General features: G+C 32.6%; 1 pseudogene; it reads right to left on the reverse strand.

Moving 5' to 3' along the window:
• Window positions 1-3,253: 3,253 nt before the first annotated feature.
• LOC119577151 overlaps window positions 3,254-15,000 on the reverse strand; it is a 33,381-nt pseudogene continuing 21,634 nt past the window's right edge.

Consider the following 15,000-nt stretch of genomic DNA (forward strand, 5'->3'; position numbering starts at 1 on the left):
CAGATCATGTTGGGGTTCGTGAACTTTGGGTGATATTTTGAAAGTTTGTCCCAGGTAGACCCCCCAACAGTTAGTTGGATGCAAGCGAGTTCATGCTGTGCGGACCCCCCATCAGCGAAAAACCCTCCTCCCTTTAACGAGGTTAGGTGGCGTTTTCCAAGCTGAAGAGTGGGAAAGCTGCGGGCATTGTGAATCCCTGTTGAACTGTAAAGGCTGGGGGTAAACCCTATGTTTTGGGGCCGGGCATAAAGTCCTGACTGATCTGGCAGCCGGTACCATTCCCCCTCCCTGGAGGGGCGTGGGTCACCCCTTTGGAAGGGGGGGAAAGGGGATGTTGGGACGTAAAAAACTGCGGCATTATATGCTCGCATACAGGTAAGTCTCCCCCACATTCTTCGAAGGACCCGCAACCAAAACTGAGGCATCAGAGAGGGGAGCATTTGGGGATTTACCCTGGCAAGCCCACGAAGACCTTATAGCGTGGAGTAATTGTGGAATGCCGTCATGAGTTTGGTGTGGGTGCTTGCAGCCTACAACTTTTCCCTGTTAATTCAGGGGTGAGGCAAGGCTGCTCCTTACACCCAACACTTTTCAAACCCTGTATGGATGGAAAGGGCAGAGCTACTAGCCAAAATCAGTGTGGAGCAACATAGGGAATATTAAGTCTCGACCTTTATTTGCCCACGTGTTGCCCCCTTCGAGTCCCTGGAGTCACTTGTGGGGGCTCTTGATTTCATTAGTAATGGGCGAAGCCCCTAGGCCTAGAGGTTCCTGGACCAAGACCAAGATTCAGGACTTTGGGAGCTATTAGGGGAACGGGGGAGTGGTCCCTGCTTGCGGCCCCAGGACGGTTGAAGTTTTACAGAAAAGGTTTTTCATACCTTTGGGAGGTAGTCCCAAATTTTGGGGTTTTCAGACCGGAAGTCAGTAGAGGATTGGTCTGGCAACAAGAGCAGAACTTTTAAAAAAGAGCGTTTTTGGGGTGTGGTACCTATGCAGAAGGGCCAAGGTGCGTGTCTTCAAGGCCTTGGGTATGACAGTTTTGCCTTTTGGAAACGAAACCGGATTTTTACCAGTGTTTGGAGTCTCCCCTGATCCCCCTTTTGTAACAAGTCCCCCCCGGATCATGGGGTCAGGGGCAGGACCACATGTCCAACGGGGTTACAGTGGACTGGCATGGGACCTGTTACTTGAAAACCCGGGGATCCCCAAACTCAGGTATTATGGCCACCCAGTCGTCTCCCTTGGACGACCCTGCCCACCAGGTTGCTCTCTGCGAGAAAACCCCTGGGGGGAGGAGCCCGGGACGACCTAGGGACAGGGTTGGGCAGCTGACGAGACTGCGGGGGAATTAGAGAGGGCCGTGGGAACTGCCTGGAACTCCCCTAAAGGTCCTCGTGGCTGGAAGCAAAGGGGGAGCACCCCATGCGCCCCCGCGCGTTCCCCTTGATGAATATATATATAAAAATATATAATATATTATATTATATATAATATATAATATAAATTTATGTAATAATAATATATATTATAAATTATATATAATATATATATATATATATTATATATATATTTTGGGGGATATATATAATATAATATATATATAAATTATAATAATTATAAATAATATAAAATATATATAAATATAGATAAAATATTATAAACACACACACACAACCACACACACACACAACACACAACAAAAACACACACACACACACACACACACACACTTATATATAAATATATAATATATAAAATTATTATAAAATATAATATCTTTTAATTAATAAATATATATATTAATTAATTTATATATATATAACACATCATAATATATATATAATTAAAAAATATATATTATTATTTTTATATTAGATATATATAACCCCCTTTAAAAAAGATTATAATAATATATATATATATATTTATTATATATATCTAATATCTTATAATATATAATATATATTATATATATTATATATATATATATATATATTATTATTTATATATAATATATATATATATACGTAATAGACACACACACAAACACACACACACCCACACCCCCAATATATATATATAATTATAATAATATATATATATATATAATATATAAATATAATTATAATAAAAAATATATATAATATTTTAATAATATATATAATATAATTTAATTATTATATATATTTTAAATATATAAAAATTATAATATTTATATATGCACACAACTATTATATAATGGATGTGTGGGGGGTTGTGTGATAAATAGTGTATTAAATTGTTTTAATATAAAATTAATATATAATATTTTATATAATATATATAAATGTAGAATATAAAATAATATATATATATATAAATATATTTATATAATATATATATATTAGATGGATAGATGTAATATATATAAAATATATATATATATATAATTTATATTAATTTATAAAAATTTTAAATATTATATGGATAGATGTAAATATATATAAATTTATATATATATATATATATATTATATATATATATATATAATATAAATATATTATATGTTTTGTGTGAGTGTGATGTTGTGTGTGTGTTGATGGTGGTAGAAGAGTGTAGCAGAAAGTATTTGGGTTTTTGGTGGGTTTTAGTGGTTTTAGTATAGTTTTAGTCCTTTTAGTAGTAGATTATTGTTACTTTTGTTGTTGCAGTAGTGGTGGTGGTGGTAGTCGTAGTATTGGTAGAGGTGGTGGTGGTGGTAGGAGTAGTAGTAGTGGTAGTAGTAGTAAGAGCAGCAGAAGAAGTAGTAGTAGAAGTGGTGGTGGGGAGATAAAAAATATTTGAGTATTATGTATAGTTGGTGGAGTAGTAGTAGTATAGTAGTAGTATAAAATAATGGGAAATTTGCTTTGTTCCTTTTTGGGGAATAAACCCGATCCAGGGGTCCTGAGAGTCGATATGAGCACAATTCATTGAATGAATGGAGAAGAATTAATCATACATGTTTTAGGTCAGGTAAGAAATGAATGGGTATAAGGGGAGCATTGGAATCCATCTTCATTTATGATTTCCATAGGGAAATTATTTTTTTGAGAAAATAAAAATTTGTACAGCTATAAAGGTATGCGTCAGTGGTAAAAGGTCAGATATCAACAAATGTTTATGCACGTTATCAGAGTACATGATCTTGTCTTCAGCAAGAGGGCACGGCAGATAGGTGGGTCCATGTGTATTTATCTTTAATCATAACATTCGGTATATTCATGCAAACTTATGAGAATGTACCTATTTATTAACGTTCAAAGTTTACAGGTATAAAAAATAATTAATGTAAAAAATATATCTGGGCCATACATTACAACGTGTATGTATATATATCGCACCTTCGCAGATGCCGCGCGATACACAAGGAAATTTAATTTCCGGAAGAGATTAACTCAAAGGACGCTCATCAGACTGTCTAAGACATCTTTCCTCCCTGGATTTTCCTTCCAAAAACCCCTCGGTCGTAACCGAAAAACCTGAAGTTTGGGGGGAGTAGAACAAAGGATTTCCTTGGGGTTTCAGGTGGAAGAGTGGAGTAGTTGGAGATCAGGAGGTCCTCTGTCTTGCCCTTCCCTTTGTGCGCATTCACCACCAGCAGGCTCGCGTCCACGTCACGCTCCATGCCACTTTCTCTGCGGTGAGAGCGGGGATGAATGGGCCCAGGACAAAATGAAGATAACAATAACACAGTAGGGGGTTTTTTAAAAAAATAATTAAAAAAAAAAAAAATTATTAAACTTTGGGGAACGATGGTACCCGGGAAAATGGTTTTTTACGCGACTATTGTCACGATTAAAATAAAAAAAAACATTTTTTAACAAAAAAAAAAGTGTGAAATTTAATTACGTTCATTTATATGCCTAATTTCATTCATTATTTTTTGTGGTGGGGTAGTGGTAGTAGTAGTTAGTATAGTAGTATAGTAGTAGTAGTAGTAGTAGTGTAGTAGTAGTAGATATGTAAAAGAAAAGTAGTAGTAGTGGTATAGTTAGATATAGTGTCTTTTACGTTATAATGTTATTTTTATTTTCATAATCCTTTCTTTTTTAAAACCCACCCCCCACCACACACCAACAACCACAAACACAATAATATAAAAATTTTTTTAATATATATATATATATATTATTATATTAAATATATATATATATATATATACTTACCTGAGGATATACCGGATGTCGGTGAGAAATGACTCCATGTGCACCACGACGGTGTAGTTGACGAAGCAGAGGCCGCACTGCAGGGACACGGGTTTCCAGTGCGGATCGAGGGACAAGGACGGGCTGTCAGCCACATAGCGGGCGAACTCCAGGAAGGTCGGCATGGTGCGGACCGATCCGTTCGGGAAGAACATGTCTTCGGAGTACCTGAGGAAGACTGAATTGAGGGCGAAGGAGGGTGGTGGCAGAGAAGAGAATGATGACTTTTTAAGAGCCAATGCTTTACATAGTAAGCATTTTTAATTTTGTTATGCAATGTTTTGTTTTAAATAAGAAAAATCCTTTTAGAGTGTGTGTTGGTTGGCAAAGTGATGACTCACGCAATGCCCCTCGTGTGTTGCAAAATGAGCGGCGCGAAGTGGTGCGCCTGCCACGACGGATGAGAGATATCGGGGGATGCGGTCGCGGTAGGCAGACGGGGAGCGGCGGGGCTCCCCGCCCCACGAACCAGGTTCGGGAGAGGCACCACCTTCTGGGGGCTCACTTGGAAGGCCTCAGGATATCACCACCCTAAAAGCGGGATTTTTTTATTTTTTTTTACCTTTTATGTTTTGAATCGGAAAAAAAATATATAATCGGAAGTTTCCTTCTTTTACGTACTTGTACACTTCACCAGTTTTAACCAAGTCATTCCTGCCGAGGACGTGCGCCAAGAGGCCATTCCAAGCAGACGACCCTGCTTTGTAGACCACGCAGTTTGACACGGGGTACTTCTCCATACGGAGGCCCGGGGGGGGAACGAGAAAACAAAACTGCGACTTGCTTCGTTGTCTCATTAGCCTAGTGGGATGCTATACCATCCTTCTTTATCCAGAAATAGACCCAGGTTCTTCTAAGAAGGGGCTGTGATGTAGTCAATGGTGATATATGTGAAATGATATAATATGAATATTTGTAATCAAAAGATGTATGCAAAGGTAAAACTTTTTCATTGTAAACAATGCTGACAAGGTCGTAAAAGTAATACATAGCAAGAAAGTGGGTCACACAAAAAAAAGAAAAGAAAAACAAATCGATAGCGACGGGAATTTACCCAGTGAAATCGCTTTTTAAGTTTTTCTTAAAAAAGCATCACCTTTTTCCCACCTTTTCCCAAAAGTGGGTGCCGGATCCCCAAAAACTTCTCTCATGTTCTCTGCTGCATTCTTTTTCCAGCAGTGCCAGTCCTCACCTGCGTTTCCCTTTTTCAACGAAAAAAAATTAATTACGGACTCAGTGAAACTTGTTTGTTGAAAAAAAAAAGGTTCATAGCATTCGAGTGCTAATGATCACATCTTAATGTTTACATTGCAAAAGGGAAGATGTTTTATCCCAAAAAAATTCTAATGTGTTATTATACGTACGTACAACACACCCCACCAAAAACCAACGGGTTTATATATAATTATAAAAAATAAATAAAATTAAAAAAAATATAATATATAAAATAATTAATTATAAATAATTAATATGTATTATATAAATAATAATATTTTTTAAGATATATTTAGATTTAAATATGAAATATATATATTATATATATATAATATATATAAAATTTTAAAAATATATATATATATTATATATATATATATATATAATTCAAAATTACATATATACATATAATACCATAAAATATATATACATGTATACAAAATAATGCACACCCCAAAACACCAACACCACACACCACAACACACACAGACACACCCACACACACACACCACAAACACACACACAACACACACACAAAAACACACAACATGAACAAACTTTATATGAAAATACACCACACACACACCACACACATTTAAATTTTAAAAAAAATGTGTGTGTGTGTGTGATAAAAACCCAACCACACCACACCCACCACACCACACACACACACACAAAAACATAATAATATATAATTTTATATTATTTAATAAAATTTTAAATATATATATATTTAAATATATAAATTATATATTTTAATAAGATATGTATATTTTTATATAATTAGATATGTAAAATTGTATTGTATTGTAGTTTCTATTATAATAATAATTATATATATATATATATATATAATATATTTTTTATATATATTTTAAAATTTTATTTTAAAGGGAAATATATACAAGTAAAAAATAAAAAACACATCCACCAAAAAGCACACCACACCCACAACCCACACACACCACACAACCACAACCACACAACACATTATATATAAAATTTTAATATAAAATTTATATTTATATAAATATATTATATTATAATTGTGTGTGTGTGTATACTTTGATATATATTATTATATATATTTATATATATATTATATATATATATAATATTTTTTATATTTTATTTATATTAATTAAAATAATATATATTTCTTTTAAAATATAATATAATATTATATATATATATAATATAATATATTATATATATATATATATATAATATATATATATTAATATATATATATTAATATATATATATATATTATATTGGCGGTAGCATTTGTTATATAATATATATATATTTTATTATATATTATATATATATATTAATATTATAATATATATATAAATATAATATATTATATAGTGTGGTGTGGTGTTACACATAACAATAGTCGACAAAAAACTGAGGGTGGCCTTCGTACATAAATATGTATAATATATATATATATATATATATATAATATATATATATATTATTATATTTATATTTTAATAAAAATTTTATATATTAACACGCACAAAATTTACTGAATCACAACAAATTATGTTTGAAAATGAGATGACGCACAGTTGGGAGTGATTCCAATATGAAGAAAATTTAAAAGAGGAACCCCGGGAAATGGTCGATGGTTAAAAGGGCATCTAGGGGAAGAGATGCAGGTGATCTTTTTTCCTAAAAGATGCATTTTAATATCTAAAAAAATCCCCATGCAAAAAAGGGAAACAGAAGCACAAAAGATTACGAGGCATCTGAAAGGGATCTTTTCATCGAAATGGGAAAGAAAGGAGGGGGACTAAAAATCGGCAATAGTTGTCATATTTTTTGTTTTAAAGTCACGACCCACCTATATAGCACCATACCGGCTCCACTGCAAAACAAAAACTGTAAGTAATGTTACATAGGACATTAGATAAATGGGGACTATACAACATTGAAAGTAAGAGAAAAATATTCAAAAAAATGCTCTTAAAATCTTACCTTGTTTTTTTGATTACTTTACTTTAGTATTATTTTTCAATTGTTTAAAGGAAAATGATAGGTAAAAAACTCTTTAGCTACCAACTTAATACGATAAAACTACATGAATAAATCCCATATAAGTGAACTCAACAAGGTGTTATAACACTATCGTTTTGTCAAAGCCATTTTCACAAAAATGAATATTATTTTTTATTTTACACAGATCTGAAAAAATACAAGGGGATGCTTGTGCCCAAAGTTTTTTTTTTAAAATTGTTTTTAAAATTTTGTTTAAGGGTTACCCCATATTCTTGCCCTTTTTGTCGAAATTACATGGGCACAAAAAAATTTCCAGGGGGATGTTTAAAAAATCTGTGGTTAAAAAGATATAATTGTATTTTTTTTTCAACACCCTTTTATTCACTTCGGGAAATCGGCCTCTTCATTTATCTTTTTGAGAGGAAATTTTTGGCGTGCCACCCTTGCCTTTTTGGATGCCCTTCCAAATAACCGGGGTTCGGGTTAACACTATGCCACGGGGGCGACCCCACACACCTGCGTTTGAGTTCTCGGGCGATATGCTTTCTCACCGTGAAGGGGCTCAAGCGACGGAGCGCAGGCTTTTTTTTACGACCGCCGCGGGGAAAATTGAACTCGGTCCATGCCCACCCAACCATCGCGGCAGTAAAATAGTTATATGTATATTTATATCTATATCTATCTATTATCTTTTTGTTTTTTATCATCTATCATCTATCTATCTATCTATCATCTATCTATCTATCTATCTTTATATATATTATTAATATTAAATAATCTAATAATATATAATTATATATATTATATTTTTTATTAACCCAATTTAAACTAATAATTTTAAAGCTGCTTTTTTATGCAATATCTTTTGTTATATGCAAAATAACATATAATCTTATATATTGTGACTGAATTTAACCACGACCCCAAAAATATGTATGCACGTACGAAGCCCTTTGTTTTTATCATTCATCTTTCCTGCGCATAAAACATCCAATGTCGGTTGCTTTTTCCCCTTTCCTACTCCCGGGTTTTTGCTCATGAAAGTACGTACTTGTGTTCCAACGAAAGCAGTGTCCCCCCCCTTATTACTTTCAATGGGAGTAAAAACATTTTGGTTGTCGCCTACCCGTGCCTTATAGGCCTATCCCCGGGCTCCTACATTAATTTTGTGTGGTGTGTGTGGGGTGTGTGTGTGTTTTGTGTGTTGTGTGTGTTGTGGTGTGTGTGGGTTTTGGTGTGTGTGTGTGTGTGCGTGTGTGTGTGCTTGAGATGTTTTCTTAGAGGCCTGCGTATTGGGGGGAAGGAATTACCCAAAGGGGGGGGAATTTGAGGGCAAAAAAACGAAAAAAACCTATTTTATTTCACATCTAAAAATCACATAATTTAAATTGCCTGTTCAAAAGTGGGAAAGTTAATCGACAGAAAAATTTCAATAGACAAAAATTTCATTAAAACGATAAAATAGATTAAGAAGGGAAGGGGAAAAAAAACTAGGGAGCCGTTGTATTGCTTCAGGTCGGCTCTTTCAATAGAAGTTTCAGTTAAGTAATTTGCAAAGCAAATTCGGTTCCCCTTTATGTGTAGTTTTTTGTTTCTATTTAGAAAAAAAAAAATGTGGTGTATACATAATTATCGGTACCGTCGTTTTTTATACAACTATTATCTATTTTCATAAACCTTTAAAATACTTTTATTTTTAAAGTCATTCTACCGCAAATAGAATGCTTTGGGTTGGTGTCGCTATATGCTAACGCCCCAAGGTTCAAAACCTGTGACATTACCCCCCTCCAAAACAAAAACAGAAAAGAAAAAAAAATGAAAAAAAGAAAAAAATAAAGAACACTCACACAAACACACACAACTACCACACAACACACACACACCCACACACAAACACACACACACACCCACACCAACACCACCACACACCACTATTATAATTATAATTATAAATAATATTTTATTAATGTGTGGGTTTGTGTGTGTGTGTGTGTGTGTGTGGGGTGTGTGTGTGTGTGTACCACACTCGGAAAGATTTAAAAATTGACCCGAAAGGGGGCTCGGCCCCAAAGAATATGGTCATTTTTTAGTACTATTGACCCCAGGCCACGCGATCCTGTCGGGGTTCCCATCTATGGCAAAAGAAAAAGGATAGGGGATCTTTAGCCGGGTGGTAACGCAAAAATTCATGTAGGGAAGGCAACGGGGCCATCCAACTGATCCTTAGCTTGTTTTCATGGAAAAATTACCACGGGGAAGGGCCCCGTCATCCCATGTAAAAAAGAGGTTAATAAAAATTTAGGAAAAATGGTTCAAAAGGACCCATCGCAGGAAGAGCCCATAAGTAGAAAATATTTTTTATAATATATAAATAAATATTTTTAGATATATAAATATAATATTATAATCTAATTTATATAATTCTGGGGTTGGGTTGTGTGTGGTTTTGTGTGTGTGGTGTTGTGTTTGGGGGGGTGTGTGTGGTGGGGGGTTGTGTGTGTGTATGTCTCCTCCTCCTCCCTCTCTTCCTCTCCTCTCCTTTTCCTCTCTCTTTATAATTATATATTATAATATAAAAATATATATTATATGTTTATTATAGTATATATAAAAATATTAATTATAACACACAAAAAATTAAAAATAGTTATAACTAAAAATACACCCCTGTAATTTTCACACACACACAACACAAAACCCACACACACACACACACACACACACAACCACACACACACCACACAACACACCCACCACACACACACAATTGTGACTCCATACCTTATTTAAACATATCAGTGGACTTTTTGGGGGGCAAAGGACCCCTAGGTTTCCCTATATTCCCCTGACGTCAAAGCTAACTTTTTTCGAAAAAAATCGGAATAAGTCATGCTTAAAGAAAAAATAAAAATTAAAAAACAAATAAAATTTTGCATGGGCTAGCCCACAAATTTAAAAAAAAGGGATCTTCTATTTTTACTAGTTACAGGAAGAAAAACAATGAAAACCATAAATTTTCCCATTTGCAAAAATGGTAAAATCAATCCTAAATAATCAGCAAAAAAGTTTTCCCCTTCCCACTTTTGGTCGCCAAAAATTTTATGATTTTAAAACCTTACACCCATCAAACATTGTCCTTTACGTCTGTTTACCCCTCTCACTTTTCACCCTCCCACTTCCGTCTTCTGCCATTGCTTATATACATCCGCCTTTCCCCAACTTTTGACGTGGGTATGTGATGGGGATAAATACATAACCCGTAATTTGTCAAATTATAGACCGGAAAGTCAAATTTTATGTTTGGGCATAAAAAAACATACCTTATGGGAGAGTTCGCGGGGGAGTCCGGGCCGGAGGGCGGGGGGTGAGGCGATCCCCGGGGGGCCAGCTGAAAAAAAAAAATATATAATATAGTATATGTTATATATATATAAATTAAAAATATATATATAAATATAATATATATATTTATATATATATATATATATTATAAATTATAAAAAAAATATATATATATATATATATATAATATATAAATTAGTATGTGTAAATTTAAAAAAACACGCACACACACGCACATAAAATATATTTTATATATATAATATATTTTAAATTAATATAAAATATTAATATATAATATAATATGTGTGTGTGGTTGTGTGGTTGTTTTGTTGTGTGTGGTGTGTGTTTGTGTTTGTGTGTGTGTGGTGTGGCATATATAATAAAATATATATTATATTATATATATAAATATATTATATATATATTATATATAAATGTATAAATTGCATATATTTATAAAAATATATATATATATAATTAAAATTTTTATATTTACAAAAAATGATATATAATAAAATTATATTTTATATAATTAATATATATAAAATATATAATTTTTTATATTTGTGTGGGGGGTTTTGTGTGTGTGGGGTGTGTGTTTGGTTTTTTTGGGGGTTTTGGGGGGTGTTAAAGTATGTGTGTGTGTGTGTGGTGTCGTTTTTTCAGATAATATTATCCCATATACAATAATACTATATAAATAATATTTTATATATTATTATATTATTAATTAAAAATTAAAAAAGTATTTTTATTTATGTTATATTCAATAACACTATATACATTATATATATATATTATTTAAAATATATATATATAATATTATATATATTATATTTTATATAATATAATATATAATATATATTAATATATATATAATTATCTTATAATATATATATTAAAAATATTATATATATATTTTATTAAGTTGGGGTGTTGGGGTGTGTGTGTGTGTGCGGTGGGGGGGGGGGGGAGTGGGGGTTTGGGGGGGTGTGGGGGGTGGGTGGGTGTGGTGTGTTTTTTGGGTGTGTGTGTGTGTGTTGGTGTGGGTGTGGGTGTGTGTTTTGTTGGGGGTGGTTTTGGTGGTGTGTGGTTGTGTGTGGTTTTTTTACGTGTGTATGGTGTTAGGGGTATGTGTGTGGGTGTGTGTTGGGTGTGGGTGTTTAATATAATATATATATATATTTATATATATATAATTTTATTAAATATGTGTAAAAATACAAAATTTTTTAAAATATGTAATTTATACATAATTAATTATAAAATTTTATTTATATAAATATAATTTTATATATATTTAAAATATAAATTATTTAAATGCATATATTGTATATTTAAATATATATAATAATATAATATAATTATAAAATATAAAAATTATAAATATATATATAATTTATATATAATATATTTTTTATAATATATTAATATGTATATCGCCACACACCAATTTAATATAGTTTAATAATAATTTATTTAAAAACATAAATATTATTTAATTAATTATATATATATATATATTAATATTTTTATATTGTTATAATTAATATATGTGTGGTGGAGTGTGTGATTGTTGGTGTGTGTTGTGTGGGTGTGTGTGGGGTGTGTGGTGTGTGTGGGTGGGTGTGTGTATGTGTAGGGTTTTTTGCGTGTTGTGTTGACCTTTACTACTTTACTATCTATCATCTATCTATCTTAAAATTTTAAAATTTTTTAAAATATGTATAAAAATTTTTAAAATTTTTAATAAATAAAATATAATATATTTAATTATATATATTATTGTAGTGTGTGTGGTGTGTGTTGTTTTGTGTGTTTTTGTGGGCTTAAAATTAATATATATATATAATATATATATTAATTTTAAAATATTATATTATATATATAAAATATATAATAATATATATTGCTATTTGACATTAAAAATATATAATATATTATATATATATTAAAATTAATATATAAATATATATATAATAAATAATATATTATATATAATTTTATTATATTAAATTATAAATATATATATATAAATGTCTAATGTTTTTAAATAATATTATATTATATTTATATAATATATAAAAATTTTAAAATAATATTTTAATTAAAATATAAATATATATTTTATAAATTTAATATATTATTTATATTGTGTGTGTGTGTGTGGGTGGTTGTGTTGTGTTTTGTGTTGTGTTGTGGGTGTGTGTGGGGTTTGTGTTGTATGTGTGCGTGTGTGTGGTTTAAAAAAAAATAAAAAAGTTAAATATTATATATTTTACAATCAATATTAAAATTTTGTATATATATATATATATATATATTATATATATTATAATATATATATATATAAATATTTATGTGCCTGTTGTGGGTCTGGGTGTATATGCGTATGTGTATATTGTAAAAAATCTATTATCTATTATCTTTTGTCTGTTTTTATTATGGTGGGTGTTGGGGGTTTGCTATATTTTATAAATATATATGTATAATATATATTTTATATATATATATATATATATATAAATATAATAATATATATATATATATATAAATAAATTTTATAGCCCCAAAAACCCCGCACACAAAAGGGTTTTGGGGGGTTTGCATAAAAGGAAACGCAAATAAACAGGCAAACCCCTCCCTTTTTTTTTTTTATCATTATCACGTCATCCACATTTACCCCACATTGTAAAAAAGGGGACTGGGACTTGCAAAACAGAAGAGCACTGCCAACATGAGAAGACAACGGTCATTAAAAAACTTTCTGATGGAATCATCTCCGAAAACACATTTATTGTGAAAAGTTTCAAATAATTCATGCAAAACAAAATGATACTCGAGAAGAAAAGAAAAAATAAAAAAATAAAATAAAAATAAAAAATTCACTGGATTGACACACACACACACACACACACCCCCCCCCACACCCACACCACAAAAACACACAACACACCACAACATACACACCAATGCACAAACACAAATGTTTACACTAGTCAGAGGTATCTTTGCCCCGGGGCGGCTTTTTGTTCGTGCCAAAGGGTTTTTTACGGGTGTCACCTTTGCATGCGTGGTATTTCCCAAAAAAAATAAGGATGCCAAAATTTCTTTTAGTCGATTCTTTCGTATGAATCTCGTACTTTTTTAACCCCTTTTCAAATAAGATACGTTGTTGGACCCACTGTCTTCTTCCGGAAAAAGTCAAATCTCACTGGCGAGTTTCTTTCGGGATAGACTCGGCGAAATTTGTAAAATTTATATTGGCAGGTTAGATATTTTAGAGCGCCATGCTGTTTTTAGAAGCTTTTTATTTTTTTTTTTGATTTGGGAAAACGCTGGGTTTTACACGGAGTAATTATAGCCATGAGGGTTTGTCTGTATCGGCCGTTTTTTTTTCAGCACACAGAGCAACCCTAATTGCCCTTTAAACCCCCTCCTCCTCCGCCTTGCTTATCATTCGATCCGCAGGCAACCCATTACCATTTACCCCCCCCCGTAATTCCCACACATTATTCAGTTTGCTTAAATGTCAGGCTCTAATTTCTATCATTATTACACTAGTATTATGTTAAAGGGAAACCGAAAATTTCGAAGCTTAGCCCGCCCGGGTATGAGGGAGCCCGGCCTGTGGGCGCTAATGCCCACTCGCTCACGGGTGTAGTGGTGCGACCGCTGAACCCGTCCTTCCCCCCGTGGGGCCAGCCACAGCAGGGAAAACCCCCGGGCGACAAATTTCAATTCTGCGCCCGGGCGGGGGGCCCATCCCCCGCCCCCGGATGGAGGCCGACACGTTCCACTGTACTGCCGGGGTATATTATGGTAATCCACGCGAAAAAAGTTCGAGATTATCCACGAAAGGGGGTCAGGCCCGGGGAAAAACCGCTAAAAAAAAAAGAGAAAATAGAATCATCCCCGATTTACGTTGAAAACATATTAGCTGTCATTACATTTTTAAGAGTCGGAGAAGTTTCAATCTCTGGGCAAACCCCATTACGAAGCCTACAAATACATAAAAAAAAATTTGAAGACGATAATTTGACGATCGCTTTCATCAAATGTCATTTTAATTGAGGTAAAAAGAACTCTAGTAACACTTGCAGGTTGATAAAAATCAGGTAAAAAAATTATAGAGGGGGTGCAGTATCGGTTTCAATTTCATAAGACCGAAAAGCCTCCAAATCCCACGATGCCAAAAACCAGT

Source organism: Penaeus monodon, chromosome 9 (assembly GCF_015228065.2).
Source record: "Penaeus monodon isolate SGIC_2016 chromosome 9, NSTDA_Pmon_1, whole genome shotgun sequence".
NCBI lineage: Eukaryota > Metazoa > Arthropoda > Malacostraca > Decapoda > Penaeidae > Penaeus > Penaeus monodon.